At 35.5% G+C, this 18,494-nt stretch overlaps 1 pseudogene; it reads left to right on the top strand.

The window, feature by feature from the left end:
* Window positions 1-17,547: 17,547 nt before the first annotated feature.
* Window positions 17,548-18,225, top strand: LOC118569869 (annotated as a pseudogene).
* Window positions 18,226-18,494: the final 269 nt, after the last annotated feature.

Raw genomic sequence — 18,494 nt, forward strand, 5'->3', positions numbered from 1 at the left:
CAAGGAAATATTTCCAAAGTATATGATTAATGTTAGAAGAAGAACCCAAAGTTGTACATATGCAGTCATCTGGACTTTTGTTTGTTTGCTTATGGAGTTTGTAGCTAGACTTTGCTAATCATTGTTTATATGCTCTCTTAAGTGCTCCTCTCTGCCACCCTTCAGAAGTGTAAATGCATTACTTACTAGGCTGCCATAAGTGCCACAAATAAGTTTGTTTTTCTCTATAAGCTAAGGACAAAAGATTTAAAGCTGAGATATTTTTTTGGGTTTTTTTTTTTTGTATTATGTATGGTATATTTAAGAGGAATAGCTGTAAATTTTCTCAACTGACAGCAGCAACAATTTTAAAGTAGGTATTTAGTTTGTTTATTTTATTTCAGTTAGTAAAATATCTTAACACCTGAGTGCTGGTAATTATTCCCAGCTAGCCCAGATCAATATTTTCCTCTGACTTTGCTTCAGGTTATAAAAAAAAAAATTGATTGCTATCATTTAAACAAAACTTCTTGCTAATTCTGAATATTTAAGGCTCTACCAAAGAGTCTTCTCTCAGCCACGATTGGTAAAGGCTAACATAGGATTTATGAAGGGATTTCTAAGACATATATATATTGAGCTTCCTGAGATTGGCAATTATTTGCTTCAATACTGGTGCATTAGTTCAAATCTTGCAATAAGTGGTACATAAATGAATTGGATGAATATGCTCTAAAACTTAAAAATGTGTGGCTGGATAAAATATTAAGCATAGGTCTTTTGATCCTTGATTTCAAGCTAAGTCTAATATTTGATTTGAAAATTTGACATTGAGCAATGCATCTCTAAAGGTTGAACCAGTTGACCTATCAAATAAAATGACTAGTTGTAACTTGTTTAAAATACTGCCCGATGGGACATAGAACACATGTAAGGATATGTATCTTTATCAGCTCTCAGTATCACAATCAAACAGTTAATTAACAAGATATATCAAATTCAATAATAAAAATATTTGATGGGATAATGGTCAGAGTGAGGAAAGCAGAGTTTCCTTTGTTGATTGAATAGAGCACATGTCATAGTCAATGACTTGGTCTTTTACAAAGGGAACAGATATTACTGTCAATCAAAGACACCTTCACAGCAATGTGTGTTATTATATACCTATAATCCTAACACTATGGAAGCAGAGGCAAGAGGAATATCTTAAGTTCAAGTTAAAGGCCAAATTGTTTTACAGAATGAGTCCTTGGTCAGGAGAGGTTTTAGACTGATCTCCAAAAATAGCGAATAAAATTCAAATCAGTCATCTTAAGCAGTTATTAGCTAATGAATTATTTAAATGATCAAAGTAGAGGCAAATAGGGGATGTTTGGAAATTATTGGAGGTTTTTAGTTCCTCTGCTATGCCGGTCGTTGCTGCAAGTATTGATCACAGACATCACTTTAAGTTTTAGTCTGTGAATCTTGCTTTAATACTTTGGGATGCATTTGTTGGAGACTTGTGGCTCTTCTGTTATAAAAAAAAGGCATTTTATATCAAGTTCTAGGATTTTATCGCTGTATCCAGAAAAAAAAAGAGGTTAAAAAAATAGAAAACACATAGAAATTAGGGCAAGTTATCAGGGAAATGCAAATCAAAACAACTCTGAGATACTATCTTACATCCATCAGAATGGCTAAGTTCAAAAACACTGAAGACAGCTTATGTTGGAGAGGATGTTGAGCAAGGGGGACACTCCTCTACTATTGGTGGGAATGCAAACTTGTACAGCTACTCTGGAAATCAGTGTGGTGGTTTCTCAGAAAATTGGGAATAACTCTTCCATAAGACCCAGTTATACCACTCAAGGAATGCTCAATCTTACCACAAGGATACATGTTCTACTATGCTCATATCAGCATTATTTGTAATAGCAAGAAACTGGAACCATCCTAGATGCCCCTCAACTGAAGAATGGATAAAGAAAATATGGTACATATACACAATGGAGTACTACTCAGCAGTAAAAAACAATGATGTCATGAAATTTGCAGGCAAATGGATGGATCTAGAAAATATCATCTTGAGTGAGGTAACCCAGACTCAGAAGGACAGACATAGTGTGTACTTGCTCATAAGTGAATACTAAATGAGAGGGAAGGGATGGCCAGACTGCAACCCGTAACTCCAGAGAGGTTAGCTTACAGGAAAAGACACTAGGAGGGACACATGAATGATCCTGTGAAGGAGAAATGGATGAGATCTACATTAGTAGACTGGGGGGCAGGAGTGGCAGAGGGTGAGGAGTGGGGGATGAGAACATAGGGAAATGGGAGGGTCAAGCTGGAACAGGGACAGAGTGGGAGGGCAAGGGAGGAAGATATCATGATAGATGAGGACATCATGGGAATAGGAAGAAACAGGGTGCTGGGGAGGCTCTCAGGAATCCACAAGGTTGACCACACTTCCCTCTGCTGTCAGTGGTCCAGAGAGTGCCTGGACTGGTCTACTCTGATGAGCAGCCTAGCAAATAACCTAGCTGTCATCATAGAGCGTTTGTCCAGTGACAGATAGAAGCAGAGATCCACAGCCAGGCACCAGGCTGAGCTCCGGGAATTTAATTGATGAGAGAGAGGAGAGACACTGCAGATGAGGGACATCGAAACCATGCTGGGAGGTTGTGCAGAGAAGACCAGCCACACTAGTGGAAGCCCATGAACTATGGTCTGGTGGCTGTGGAGCCCCCATGGGATTGGACTAGGCCCTCTGGATAAGGAAGACAGTTTTTTTGGCTTGAACTGTTTGGGGGGCACCCAGGCAGGGGGATCGGGATCCATTCCTGGTGCATGGGCAGGCTTCTGGAATCCGGTGCCTGTGGTGTGACACCTTGCACAGCCTTGGTGCAGCGGGAAGGGGCTTGGACCTGCCTAGGCTCAGTGTGTGGGGCTCTGCTGACTCCCCTGGGAGACCTCGATTAGGGGGATGTCGGATGTGGAATGGCTTAGGAAAGAGGGCTGGGGGGAGGAGGAGGGATTCTGTGGATTGCATGTGGAGTGAGTAGAAAATTCCTTAATAAAGAAAAATGAAAAAAAAAAAAGAATAAGAGAAATATAAAAAAAAAATTGGGGGCAACGGGGCTATTCTAGAATGGGGAACTTTTTCTGTAGCACAATTAAAAGCAAATTTCTGATAAACTGACTTTATTAACAGCAGCCTTATGTCAAAATGAAAGCCTGGATTAAAGTTTTTGCTTGATTTACTGGAATATTTCATCTCAAACAGAGAAACTAAACTGTGGTTCAAATGGCCTGAAAAGGACTTAAATAATTTCTACTTGATACAGGCTAGGTGCTCCCGACAAAACAAATAAATTATCTTATCCACATCTATCTTGGTGAACCAAGAAATTTATTGCATATCCAAATGAGCCATCAACCATGAGTCTTGACTCATGAATGCTGCATTCCTTGAACTCCCTGCATACTTTCAAGGAATTTCTCGCCCACTCTAATTAACAAGACATGATGGCCACAGTCTCTTCAGTGGGTATTACGTAGCCTGATAATAGGTTAGTCCACTGATGCAGTAAGCCAGATCAAGCTGAACTGAAAAAGGAAATGACCAGATTTATTTTGAGATAAGCAAATCCTGGGTGAGCTTTCCAACAGAGAAGTCATCATGTCTGTATGCCTCTCTCTCTCTATCTCTCTCTCTCTCTCTCTCTCTCTCTCTCTCTCTCTCGTCTCGAGCACGCGCGCGCGCACACACACACACACACACACACACACACACACACACACACTCACACACCACATATATAAAATTAGAAGCCACTTGTAAGTCAACAATTTACACTTACTATTCTTTATAGTAGTTAAGAAACAGTCATTCAGAGAGCACTTAATGTTAACTATTTCCAAGTTATCCAACTTCCACTAACTTATTATCCAGCCATCTGTAAACATTTTCAATCTTGTATAAGGGTTCTGTTGTTGGGTATACATTGTATGTTAAATATATCCTTTATTCTTTGGGTAAACTACTTGCTAAGAAAAAAAAAAAACCTAGTTAGGCACCAATTAATACCAAGAATATAATAAGCAATCAAACTACATATTGAAATAATTTGATTGTTAAAAACCTGTCATTCTTAATTTTATTTTCATATTACAATTTGTTGTTTTTGATACATTTTAATTTAATGTCTCACTGCTTTTAACAAGTAGATGCTGTGGGGAAGTGGCAAATGATAGAAATACCATTAAAATGAAGAAATACTTCAGAATGCATTAGATTTTACAGTACACCTATACACAAAGGTTCTAAAAATATGTGGGAACATGCAGATATTAAAAATTAAATGAAATACATATTCAGTGGTTTTCAGAAAAGATTGCATTATATGTAGAATATGCAAAGTACATAATAAAACTAAAGTTGTCTTTTGGATACAAAGTTTAATTCTAAATTATGACATAATTATTATTAATGTTGTAGCTATGACATACTATGACGAAAAGTCTCATAAGAAAGTAGAAATGAATTTTCTTGAATCTGTGAGCAAGCTATTAATGAAGAAAATCAAAGTAATGTGTAACTAATTCATTAATATGTTCAACATGGGAATAATTTATTTAAGCATATCTTAATACCAAAACACCTACAAATCACTGATAGATAATAAAGAAGAAATAAGTATTTCAATTTTCATAGCCTGAGAATTATTAAGATGCAGTAGAGTTTTAGTTTAAAACTAAACTTATAATTGACATATTATGTAGAATGGTTGAAGGAGTTGATTGTATTAATTAAGCCTATCAAACAAATTAGTTTCTTCCAAAGTAATGAGACTCCCACAAGAATTATTAAATTATTAGTTTTTTCAATTTAGACTTTCATTTAAACTTGCAGATGTATTTGAATCTATAAGTTAGAATACAATAATACAATTTTAAAGGAAATTATTTTATTGGATATCATATAACTTTAATTTTATATAAGCACAAATTTACATTTTGTCTCTTTAGATGGTATGAGTTTTCAGTATTTCAATATTCTTTGGTTCTATTAGTATTTTTGTGGGATTGAAATGATTATTATGTTCACTTTTGAGGTAGAAAATGATGCCATTAATTTCCTTCAGCATAGGTCAGACAGAAACCCATCACAGAGAGACTCATCCCCAGGCACCTCGCATCCTGCGTCCCTGTAGCCTGTGGCTAGCACCATGTGTGGACAATCTGAGAGTGATGCTATTCTCTACTTTAAAATCTCTTATATGATGTCTTTTCATCTATCTTACATGAAAAGGACATCCTTTGGACACACCTGCATCAATAAATATTTTGTTTTTGTTTTTGATTTTTGATTATTAAGGAATTTTCTAGCTGGACTGCAGTGTCATGTGTCTTTAATCCCAGAAGAACTCGGGAAGCAGAGCCAGATGGGTCTCTATGAGTTCTAGGCCAGCCTGGTCTACAGAGTGAGATCAAGGACAGGCACCAAAACTATACAGAGAAACCCTGTCTCTTAAAAAAAAAAAAGTAAATTTTCTATTCATTTTACATACCAACCACAGATCCCCCTCTTCCTTCCACTTGCCCCTCCAGCCTCCCCTGCTAACCCACTCTCTATTCCCTCCTCCAACATGGTGTGGCCTCCCATTGGGAGTCACCAGAGCCTGGTGCATTCAGTAGAGGCAGGTCCAAATCCCTCTCCCTGCATCAAGACTGTGTGAGGTGTCCCACCCTAGGTAGTGGGCTTCAAAAAACCCAGCTCATGCACCAGAGATTGATCCTGATTCCACTGTCAGGGGCCCCTTAAGCAGGTCAAACTAAACAACTGTCTTGCCTATGCAGAAGGCCTAGTCCAGTCCCATGGAGGCTCCACAGCTCTTGGTCCACAGTTCATGAGTTCCCACTAGTTTGGTTTGGTTGTCTCTGCAGGTTTCCCCATCATGATCTCGATGCCTCTTGCTCATAGAATTCCCTCTTGCTTTTAAATGCACAATTGTGTCTTCCCATCATTAAATTTGAAATTAGAAATATGTAATAGCATTTTTGTGTCATTATTAAAAACAGAATTAGAGAGCATAGGAAGTATTTAGCTATGCTGCTAATAGAAGACAGGACAACTTTTTGCCAAGAAAGATACTGAACTTTTGGGGGAAACTTGCCAGTAGGATATGAGCAAACCAGTGACTCAATGTACAGATTTTATCATCTTTTAGTCGTTTTCCTGAATGTACATGTTTATCTTAGTTCTGTTCTGTTGCTTTGAAGACCCACCTTGACGAAGGCAACTCTTATAAAAGACAGTATTCAACTGTGGCCTTGCTTATAGTTTCAGAAGATTAGTCAGGGATCATCTTGGCAGGAAGCAGACAGGCATGATGCTGGAGCAGTGGATGAGAACTTAGAGAATGACTAGTCCTCATGTGGGCTTTTGAACCCTCAAAGCCCGGCCCTGGCCTCACATCTATTCTAACAAGGACACAGCTCCTAACCATCATCAAAGAGTTCATCAACTGTGTACTACATGTCTGGAACATGAATTCCATTAAAACTAAATTTGTTTTCACTCTTTTATTCCCCTGTTTCTCTTTCTTACTACCCTTCTTCTGTCTCTTCCTTCCTTCCTTCTTCCTTCTTTCATTCTTCTTTCCTTCCTTTCTCCCTCTTTTCCTTCCTCTTTCCTTCCTTCCTTTCTTCCTTTCTTCCTTCCTTCTTCACTTCATTCTTTCTTTTCTTCCATATTTTCTTCTTTCCTTGTTTTTCTGAAAATGTTTCTGTTTTTCTTATGTAGCCCAGGGAAGCCTTTAATTCACAATATTATTGCCTTATTCTTTTTCTGGAACCAGCATTGTAGACATGAAATTATCTGACATTTTCTCAGACTTTTTAACACACACACACACACACACACACACACACACACACACACACACACACACACACACAATTCTCCTGCTTTAATCTAATTTCCTGAGTACTTAGATTACAAATGAGTACCATTATTCCTAGAATATTTTCTTGATCTGCCTTTGTGATTTATATATCTCTACATTTATATTTACTTAGCTCAAAAATAAAACTGCAATTTTTGTTTGTTTTCTTTATTATTATGTTTTAAATTTTATACATCAGCCATGGGTTCCCCTGTCCTCCCCACTCTGCCCCTACCCCCACCTTCCCCCCCAGCCCCTCCCCTCTATTCCCACGTCCTCCAGGATCAAGGCACCCCTGGGGATTCATTTAAACCTGGTGGATTCAGTAGAGGCAGGTCCTGTCACCTCCTTCCAGACTGAGCAAAGTGTCCCTGTGTAAGTCCAAGGTTCCAAACAGCCAGCTCATGCACTAAGGATCCTGGTCCCACAGACTGGGTGCCTCCCAAACAGATCAAGCTATTCAATGGTCTCACTTATCCAGAGGGCCTGATCCAGCTGGGGGCTCCACAGCCTTTGGTTTATAATTCATGTGCTTCCATTCATTTGACTATTTGTCCCTGTGCTTTTTGCAATCTTAGATTCAACAATTCACGTTCTTGCAGACCCTCCTCTTTCTAGACAGTTGGACACCTGGAGCTCCACCTGGGGCCTGGCTGAGGATCTCTGCATCCACCTCCATCAGTTATTGGATGAGAGTTCCAGCACAACTGTTAGGGTGTTTAGTCATCTGATCACCAGACTAGGTCAGATCAGGCTTTCTCTCGACCATTGCCAGCAGACTACAGAGGATATATCATTGTGGATTTCTGGGGACCTCTCCAGCACTCTGCCTATTCCTGTTCTCATGTGGTCTTCATTTATCATGGTCTGTTATTCCTCATTTTCCCTTTCTGTTCTTGATCCAGCTGGGATCTCCTGCTCCCCTAAGCTTTCTTTCCCTCAAACCTTGCCCTTCATTACTCCCACTATCATCCAGGTTGTTCATGTAGATCTCATCCATTTCTCTGTCATTGGGTGATCCTTGGGTCTTTCCTACAGATGTAAAACAAAGATGACTAGACTGCTACACAACTCCAGGGAGGCTACCTAGAAAACGAGACCCTAGTAAAACTATAATTTTATACCATAATGTTTTAAGTGTGCATTTCCAATTTATAAAATCCAATTAGGCCATTAACTAGTTAGTTTTCTTCATACACAAAGCCTTTGGAGCTATCGATCTGATGAGGAAATAGCAACAGCATCATATTTTCTCAAAGTTCTATGTTGCTTTATATTTATATTTATAAGTTTATTAAGTGTAAACCTATAGTAATTCATCATTAAATCTTTGTGTATAGGATTTGTATAAATCCAAAATAATATGTCTTGAGTATATAGACATTGAAAAAATACTGCTTCTTTATTTTGAGTCAGAGATACATACAAATTCAGAAATAAATTTGTTGCTATCTTTTTTGTTTGTGATAATAGCCCTCAAAATTAGAAATGAGCAATTAAATATGTGGAGTATATTTGTTTTCCTATGTTTATATTGAAATTTGTTTCAAGGGAAACACAGCAATTTTTATATAAATACTTACTTAATTCAGCATATTATCTAATTTTCATGTCATAAAATATAATTTTATTTTGTGTGTATTTTAGCTAATTAATTAAATTTTAGAATAATTTGCAGATAATTCAAAAGCTAATTCTTTCAGTAGACACTGAGAATAGAAGCTCTCATGGATTTTTTTTTTCATATTAGCCAGTAATAATTGATAGAAAAGATGTCGGCTATTATTGTAAGACAACATGAATACATAAGGCAATTTGGACTTTCAAGATCTTCAGCATGAGCTTCTTCTGGTGACAGATACAATTTCCCAATAAGTAGGAATATTTGTAGTAATTTAATACTCTGAAGATGAAAAATTCCATACATAGAAATCTCTCAGTGTAGGAGGTGATGCAGATTTTCTTCTCAATAAAACACAAACTCGTGTTCTCTTACTTTATAAAATTATCTCTCCTTACAGTAAAATATCTGCTTTACTGGTTTTCTACATTTTCTCCATAAATATGCATTGTTACTTATTCTTCTAGAATGTTTTATCATTCCTAACATTATAGTAGACTACTAAATGTTACTTACATGTCATAATTCTTCTTTTCATTGTTTAGGTCAAATTTGTGGGTGCATTAATGCTGTCACATTAAAAAGTGCTTTAGTAGCTACAAGGATTAGCACTGACCTTTCCCTGAACACTAGCTTTATTCCTTGAAAATAGCAGCATTTGCATGAGAAATGTTGTTTTTCATGTCTAGAACTAGGCAATCTACAAATAAAAAGATGTCTTCATTTTCATAGATGGGACTACCAATCAATAGGTCATGCACATCTTATAGGGATTAATTAAGAATTTGGCTTATGCCAGAAGGATACAAAAATGTAAAGATGCCTCCTTTAATTTAATGGTTCTAGCCCCTATCTTCTTTAAATCCATCTTCCTTCCTTCATCCCTCCTTCATTTCCTATTCCATCTTTTCTTTACTCGATTATTTTTCTTTCTTCACTTATTTATGATTCTCTAAATATTTTTAACTTATTATGTGGTAGGAAATATAAACATACATTTATAAGAATAAAGATATAAAATTACAATAAAATTATTAAAGTAGACTTACTGTAGACACACAATGAGTAACTATAAATAATAGTATCAAAGGGTATTGAATGAATTAGAGCAATTTTCAAGGAAGCAGTATCTCAAAGTTGATAAGTCCATCAGAGAGTACGAGAATAATTTGAGTAAGTTTCACAGCAACAAGATTTTGAAAGTAATGAGATCGTCAGAATGAAATATTAGGATTGGAAATCTCAACAATATAGTCATGATGTATATATGATTTTGATTTATTATTCTTTGGTATGACCTCATTGTTTTTCATTTTATGATAGAAAACACAATTCTTAAATTTATTTTTGAAATGACAATGGAAAGTAATTTACCTAATCAAGTTTAGGACATATGGTTTCCCCAAGATTCCCTGAATTATTAAAACTACCTAAGATGAGTATGAAAGAAATAAGAATCTTAGAAATAGAAAACAATGCGGGAGAGGAAAGGGTCTGCTATGTTCTTAGGTGGGTGGAATGCACCACAGAATCTATAGCCTTCATATTTCTTTTGTGGTCATAGAGGTAAGGCTAGGGTCTTGAATGAGGGAGATGAGTATTCTAAACTGAGTATGCCTCAGGCTTTGTTGTTTTGCTACTAGCATAATCTCAACAAAAATTGTAATTTTATCTTTTTATAACAAATATGCATGTAGGTATCAAGCATTTACATGGTTATTATGTTACTTAATAATTTTTACTGCTGCATAACTGAATTATTTACACATTAGTCATGAAAAGTTTTAGTGTGAGTAGATAAAAAAAATATCACATAAAACGATAAGTAAAATAAGCAGGTGTGTTATTTTCCTACAGTGCTTTTAAGTAATGTCATACATAACATATTCTTGCTGCAAAAAGTGAAAATGAAAGAATAGTCTAGTTACGGTTTGTCAATTTTAGATGCATTACTGCTGGAATTGATTTGTACTCTCTGTAGGTAAAAAGTTAAAAGCATCCTTAAGGAATTGGCAAGAAAACATCTTTTATTCACAAATAAAAACACTACCTTTAAAGTGGCTTAAGCACATCAAAGGTATCTTATGAAGTTCAGCCTCAAAGAAAGCAAGAGGCAGGTGTAGCATATCATGTGTGGCATCAAACATTGCTCCTTGTTTTTCAATGGAAAAAGAAGCCATTAAATGAAATGTTTTCTCTGCATAATACTATATAGCAATCAAATGTGAATTTTTACATTGGAAACATCACACAGGAAGCCACACATTCACATAGTGTTTCCATCCAACTAAGAGAATAGCAAATAATCTACTTCAATTTTTAGAAGACTAGACAAAAACTTGTTGGACAAAAAAAACAAACCCAAATTAATTTACATACAAAGGAGTGGAAATAAGAATGACAATGGATTGTTCATTTAACTGGGAATGAAAGGGAGAGTGAATTTCTTGCAGGAAAATTATATAATCTACCTATCACTGTACACTGAGCTAAAATATTAAATAAAAGATGTGATTAAAATTAAATTGTAAGCATCAAAATATAGATTCCATTGGAAGAATGTACTCCACTGAGATAAAGCTTCTAACAGGAAATACTTGTGTCTGAGAAAAGATGGATTCTTTTGACTTATAGGGTGAAGTCCAAACAGAGTAAAACTGACATGAACTTCTAGGACATTCGAGATAGCATCTGGAGTAAGTGTCCATGGCAGACCTTCAAAATGAAAGTCTCTAAAGGGAAGCAAAGAAGACAACGAACATAAATATAATATTCATATTTGCCTTAGAAAAAAGACAAAATTATAAACAATAACTTAAACTTCTGTTTTAAGAACCTAGAGAACAGTAACTTTGGCCTAAACAATAAAACAAGGAAAAGAAATAATTGATATGCAAAATTAAAGTAATCGTAAGAAGTGGATGGGGCCTAAGATTATAGCTTAGTGACAGATGCTGTTTACTATGTCCAAAAACCCTATGTTCAGTCCTATCACCTGCAAAACAAACTCAAAAACAGACAAACAATAAATAAGACCAATATGATTATAATTAATTTGAAAGAGATCAATATAATTGGTAAAGGCATGTAATAGTAATTTTGATGGTGTTAAAATGATACAAAATAATGACTATCCCAATATTTGAAAATTAAATAGAATAGATTATTTAATTGGAAGCAGAAACCATGAAATTTTATAAGGTAAGATAATCTGAACAGATTTATACCTATCACATTATTTGATTATAATCCATTTTCATTACATATACCAAGTGAATCAGACATTTTCTGATAAAAGAGAAGCAGACTAAGATTATAAAAAGAACTAGATATTCTCTATAAACATTCATAAAAACATCAGCAAAGCACCAGCATCTTAATAACACCACATAATCAAAAGCATGTAAATCATGAAACTAGTTCATTTCTCACATACAATTTTTTTTTTTTTTTTTTTTTTTTTGGTTTTTTGAGACAGGAATTCTCTGTGTAGATTTGTGCCTTTCCTGGAACTCGCTTTTTAGTCCAGGCTGTCCCCCAACTCACAGAGATCTGCCTGCCTCTGCCTCCCAAGTGCTGGGATAAATGGTATGCGCACCACTGCCTGGCCTTTTCCATTTTAAAGCAGCCACTACTTTAATTCAATACTTTCTTTTACTGCTTTTTGCTCAGCAAATATCCTAACACTGAAGCCAACTCATCAAAGGAATGGTGAAAATTTTAGTTACCTTCAAACCATCAGATGCAGTAATAACTTACTTTGTCTCTTTAAAGAAAATAATTTTTCTTTGAGGGTTTCACCCCCCAAACATGTTACTTTGGTCTAATCATGAGGGGAAAAAAAGTCTGTCAATTCACAAATGTTGAGTATTATATGACGTGCACATTTGAGTCTGCCTAAAGATGTCAAGGTCATCTAAACATGTAAATTGAAGTACAGATGATATGAACCTAAGAATATATGATTCTTATATTACTATGGAAGCTAAGCACAATCCTGGAAAGAAAATAAAGATATATAATAAAACAAAAACAAAAATACTAAGTAATAAATCAACTAAAATCAGTTGGTTAAAAATTCTATTGGTTCACTCTGATCCATACATCTTATTAATATAATAAAATATTTAAGTATGATATGGTCTGTGCAAGAGCACTCTGTATTTCATTTAAATGTTAAACTCTTCCAAGGTTAATAAGCACGACAATTTCAATGTCATTTCATCAATCTTCTCTATACAGATTTTTATGAATATTACATTTAGATATCCAATACTATTTTGATAAGTGATTAAAATTGCCCATTTTTAGGCCAACAGAAATATTCAGTTTTGTAAGATTCCATAACATTTCCTATTGTCTTTTTATTTCTAACTTTTAATGCTTGGAAAAAACTTGAATGTCTTTCTGTAGATGAGGGTATAAATCAGTGGTTCTCCAGTGGGTCACTACCGTTTTGGAGTTACATATCTGATACTTACGTTGTAATTAAAAACAGTAGCAAAATTACAGTTATGAAGTAACAATAAAATAATTTTAATGTTGGGGTTACCAGAACATGAGAAATTACATAAATGATCTCAGAATTAAAAAGGTTGAGAAGAACTCCTGTAAATTGTGGTATGTTCAGACACTTTCAAAAGAAATGGAGGTTTCTTGAATATGTATCATTAAGTTAAATAGAGCCAATCAAGAAATTATATATACCCTGTTATATGACACTTTGATTTTATACTCAATAATTTTATATGAATACTGGATCTAAATCTCTCCTGCTTTCTAACTCCCCCATATACCAAAATTAATGATCTCTTCTTGAATTATTGTTGTTACACACATGTACATGTGTGTATATATTTACTATTGCATACATAACCAAGTCCAATTATCTGTGCTATATGTACATATGTCTAGGGATGAATAAATGATTATTTAAGGATTGTTAGAACACTATATGCAGAGCTTTTACAATCCATTCCTATCACTGTACATTTAACCAAACTCCTTGAATGTACTTGAAGAATCTTGATAACTCTAATAAGACATGAAAAGTCAGTGTTTACCACATGCCAGGTAGACTTATTGAGTACAAAAAAATTAGTACTCAGGTTGGGTGATGTTCATAATAGTGGAGGGACTGTATTAATTTAGACAAGATATAGAGGGAAATAATGTGCCTAAATTTATTCAAAAAATAAGTGATTGTAAGTCACTTAAATTACAACTTGGCAGTATAGAAGTCATTTCCTAGAGTGAAACACAGAGCTTCACATACTCTGATGACATTTTTCTGAATACTCCCCTATCTTCCGCACCCCTCCATCTCTCAACACCAAGTCTTTCTTTCTCTCTATCATTAGAAAGCAAACAGCAGTCAAACAAGAACAAAAGCAATTTTAAAAATGAGAAGAGAAAAAAAAAACACAAGAAACATACTCACATGCATAAAAAACCTTTTTAAACACAAATTTCAAAACCATAATATAGCCGGACTGTGGTGGCGCACACCTTTAATTCCAGCACTTGGGAGGCAGAGCCAGTCAGATCTCTGTTGGTTCGAGGACAGCCTGGTCTACCGAGCAAGGTCCATGACAGGCCCCAAAACTACACAGAAACCCTGTCTCGAAAAAAAAAAAAAAACAAAAAACAAAAACACACAAAAAAAACCAAAAAACATAATATACAATCAAAAGATCACCAAGGGAAAAAAATATCCAAACAAAGCAGGATGAGATAAAAAGTCCACAAAAATATGATTGACTGTGTTTTCTACTGGTCATCAAGGGCTGGGAATGGGGTCTACAGTTAAATGTGGTTAATAAATCTGATGAGACTCCATTGGAGAAAATGAAGTTTCCATTGCAAGTCTGAGTCTATCGCTTTTTCCTTAGGCATAGGAGCCTGTGCCCACTTTTGCCTCACAGCACTGGGAACCGCCCTGTCGTGAGCCTGTTCAGTTCCTACAGCTTCCAGAGTCTCTGTGGGTTCAAGTCTTCACAATTATTTCTGGAAGATGTGATTTCAATGACCGTCGAAACGACTGGTTCAAAAAATATTTTAATGGTAATTTTAAAGGTATATAAGAATATTGAATTAAATTTTTGTTATTTAAATAAACGGTGTTTGGTTTTGAGTTATGCCAGTGTAACTCACAAAGTCTCCTTTGTGGTTTTGTGTTTTGGTGTATTTTTTTTCCTGTGTTTTTCACTTTCTTCATTATCATTCAGGCAATATTTTTTTTGCACATTTTACTTTTCCATCAAATTTCTTTTTCATCCTTCCCCTACTTTTGAGCAGACTTTAAGTTCCATTTCATTTTTTAAAGCACATAGGAATCATATGTCTTCTTGAGTCACTCTCCATTAACAATATTTTCTTATAACAGAAATTGTGTTGTGAATTCCAATAAAGGAACATGCATCATAATTGTGTCTTACAAATTCTGGCAGAAATGTTGCCTTTGGCACGGGGCAGGAAAGAGACCATGAACATGAAGTTGCTACCTCCCTTTAGTTGCACTAAAGTTTGAGTTTCAAGAGAACACTCAACAACTCTCTGAAGGATACATGTATCTCTACTAGACAATAAAAGGCATTGGAACATAAGCCACTGCTTTAATATTTAAAACGTAACATTTTAAAAAGTCAAGAGTAGATATATGAAATGCAAAAACTCATTTTCAGGTTCAAATACATTTATTACAAGTCCTATATAACTTTTGTTTTCATTTATTTTAGCTATCTAAATGTCAATGAAAGATCATTATTTACTCTATTCACTTTAAAAAAATTGACAGTAGCATATTCTATGCACTGCACTGTGATGAGATGTCATGGTTTTGATGGAAAATTATTTTTATGGTAACCAGCAGGGATACTATAAACAATACAAAGGAAGACTCATCAAAAAATTAAAAAATAGGCAAGATCACAGTCAAAATAGGCAGAAAGTGAGCATGAAATAGAAAAAACACAAAATATTAAATTTTTTTTAAAAAGTAAGGAAAAGAAAAATGGTATAAATATTTTAAAAATAAATATTTTATCATACCCTTTTTTCTGAAAATTTTGGATATATTATGCCACCAATTTTTGATGGTAATAACATTTCCTCCTTCTACGTAATGGCAAGGTGGCTGAGATACTATGTATTCTTCTGATAGCCACAGCTATGGAGTTTTTTCCAAATATTAATCACTATTTCTACAGCTTATTATGATAAATGTAGGTTAAACATTCTACATACATGAATATATGGTTTGTGAGCAGATTTGAGATAACTGACAGTCAGCCTTCTATTTCAAAGGGTTTGAAGAATGTCTTTATATATGAAAAAAGATGAGACAGATCAAACTTACTTTTGAAGTTTAAATATTACTGCTTCATCTGACCATAGTCTCTTGTGATTTTTATTACTCTAGTTTCTAGCAAAACTAAAATCATATCTATTTAGTATGGAAATATGTATAACCCTATACATTTTTTTTGTTTCTTTTTCTGCTCTTTCAGCTTATTTACAATTTCACAAACTCATTAAGTTAATTTCTCTTTAGAAACATAAATGCAACAAAATCAGGGCTCAGAGAGACACATAATAGGCCCAAAGTAATACAGGCTCATATCTGCAGTCAGTTTCTACTAGTCACACATACCTGGTGCTGCCTTGATGCTTCTATAGCTTCTTCCTAGTCCCTGTACCTGCAAAAGAATTAGTGACTGCTTGCTTAAAGCATTCATTCCTTAATTTTTTAAAGTAGTTTTCAAGCTAGCTAATGGAAGGCAATACCTACAATACCTGCTAAGGCAGGGTAGTGGTAGTGTACATTTCTTACAGAATTACCAAACTATTGGAATATTGCCTAGTGATGCTTTGAGCTTTGTCTGATTAACATTCAACAGCCTCACACATTCTCATTTGCTCACTTCAGTAAACCCCTCTCATTTCACACTTTTGTTCAAACTCCATTTTCCCTGATAACTTCCCATTTCATGAAAATACAATAAAAGATCTCATAAGATAAATTCAACTTCTGTTACCTAACTCCCAATCTTGACAATCCAACGTCATCTTCCTTCTTTCTTCCTCCTCTCTACTCTTTGTTATTTATTCTCTGCTGTTCTGCATGTTTTCCTTCCTTGCAGTTTTCAGAAACTTTGGTTATGCCTTACTCTTACATCAAATTTACCTTCTCATTAAATAAAGTAAATGTCATTTTTCCACTTGTATCTGCACAATTTATTTCTGAATGTTTATATTAGAAAAGGCAGTCGTAAACTCTGGTTTCCAACTAGTCTTTCTCATTTTTTTGGCATTTGTCTGTCTGTCTATCTATCTGTCATCTGTCTATCTATCTATCCATCTATCTATCTATCTATTGATCCATCTGTTTCTCTCTCTATCGTCATGATTATCTATCATCTATCTATCGTGTGTATATGTGTGTGTGTGTGTATGTGTGTGATTTTACTTATGTGTGCAGATATGCATGACACAGAATGCATATGATCAGAAGACAAACTATAGGATTCATTTTTTTTTCCCACCTATCACAGGTTTTCCTGAATGGAGATAAGCCATCTTAGCAGCCCTCCATCAGTGAATTTCATCTTTTACTGGGTTACCACAGTTCAAGTTGTAGTTCAAACACTTTTGTATTTTTATTCTCCACCAGACTTTACTATGCTTATTTCCTGTTTGTAATATAAATTAAATCATTGTCATCATTTTATTGAATTACTGCTGTTGAGTTCTCTATCAGTATCTCATCTGTTCTTTACTTGGTGTATTCCTTACCATGTATCTAGTCATTAAAAGATCATATTTTCCTTCTTAACTTCCTATAGGAAAGGATCAAGATGCTCCCTATGGGCATTAGAGAAACATGGCATTCCACCCTGAGATAAATCAAGAACCTGACTGTATCTATAGTTCCATGTTCTCAGTACATTGTAATTCTACTTCTTGGAGCAGTCCTCAGTCTATGCTCAGTCTATGCTGCATCTCTTGCTTGTCGCCATGGCCTCCTAAAGACTGGTGCTGATCTGGCCTGGTGAGAGCTTCTGGAACCTGGAGAAAATTTTCAGCTTGTGTGACAGAGTCTTGATCCCAAAAGGACACCAGGAAACAGGCAAGCGTTTCAAGATGCTGGTTATGAATTTGACATCTACTTCACTTCTGTGAAGAGCCAGCCAGGCCCTTCGAAAAGTCCTGGGTAGCATTGACTAGATGTGGCTGCCTGTGGTTGTACTTTGAGTCTCAGTGAGTGACACTATGAGGGTCTGACTGGTCTCAAGGAAGCAGAAACTATCCCTAAACATGATGAGGTGCAGGTAAAGACCTGGAGGCCATCCACAGCCCCTGATGGAGTCTTATCATTATTTCTTTAGCAATATCATTAATAATTGCAGGTATGCAGACCTTCCTGAGGACCAGCTACTCTCCTGTAAAAGCCTGCAGAACATTATAGTCAAAACACTGTCATTCTGGAATTAAGAAATTTTTACCCAGATTAAGGAGGGGAAGAGGGTCTTGGTTGTTAGCCCTGGCAATAGCCTTCAAGAAGTCTTCAAGCATCTGGAGAGGTTCTCAGAAGATGCTATCATGGAATTGAACCCATCAATTAACATTCACACTGTTTATGAATTGGACAAGAACTTGAAGCCCATCAAACCCATACGGCTCCTGGGGAAATGAACAGACCCTGCATAAACTATGGAAGCTATGGCTTCCTAGCTGCCTGTTTATTCCTCATGCACACTTCTCCAGTACCTGTCACACTGGTTACATCTTTAGAATCCTAAGTTTAGGTTGTAGCTGGAGATGGGTACCTGCAGCTCCTACTTTCATTTTAGTGTTTTATCTCCTGCACCTACTCACTTCATAGAATCTGATCAGAAAAACACCGCTGGGGTGCAGGTTCTTGGCTCACATACAGAGATGGCCACTCTTACCTGGAGACTTGA

This window comes from Onychomys torridus, chromosome 18, assembly GCF_903995425.1.
Source record: "Onychomys torridus chromosome 18, mOncTor1.1, whole genome shotgun sequence".
NCBI classification, from domain to species: Eukaryota; Metazoa; Chordata; class Mammalia; order Rodentia; family Cricetidae; genus Onychomys; species Onychomys torridus.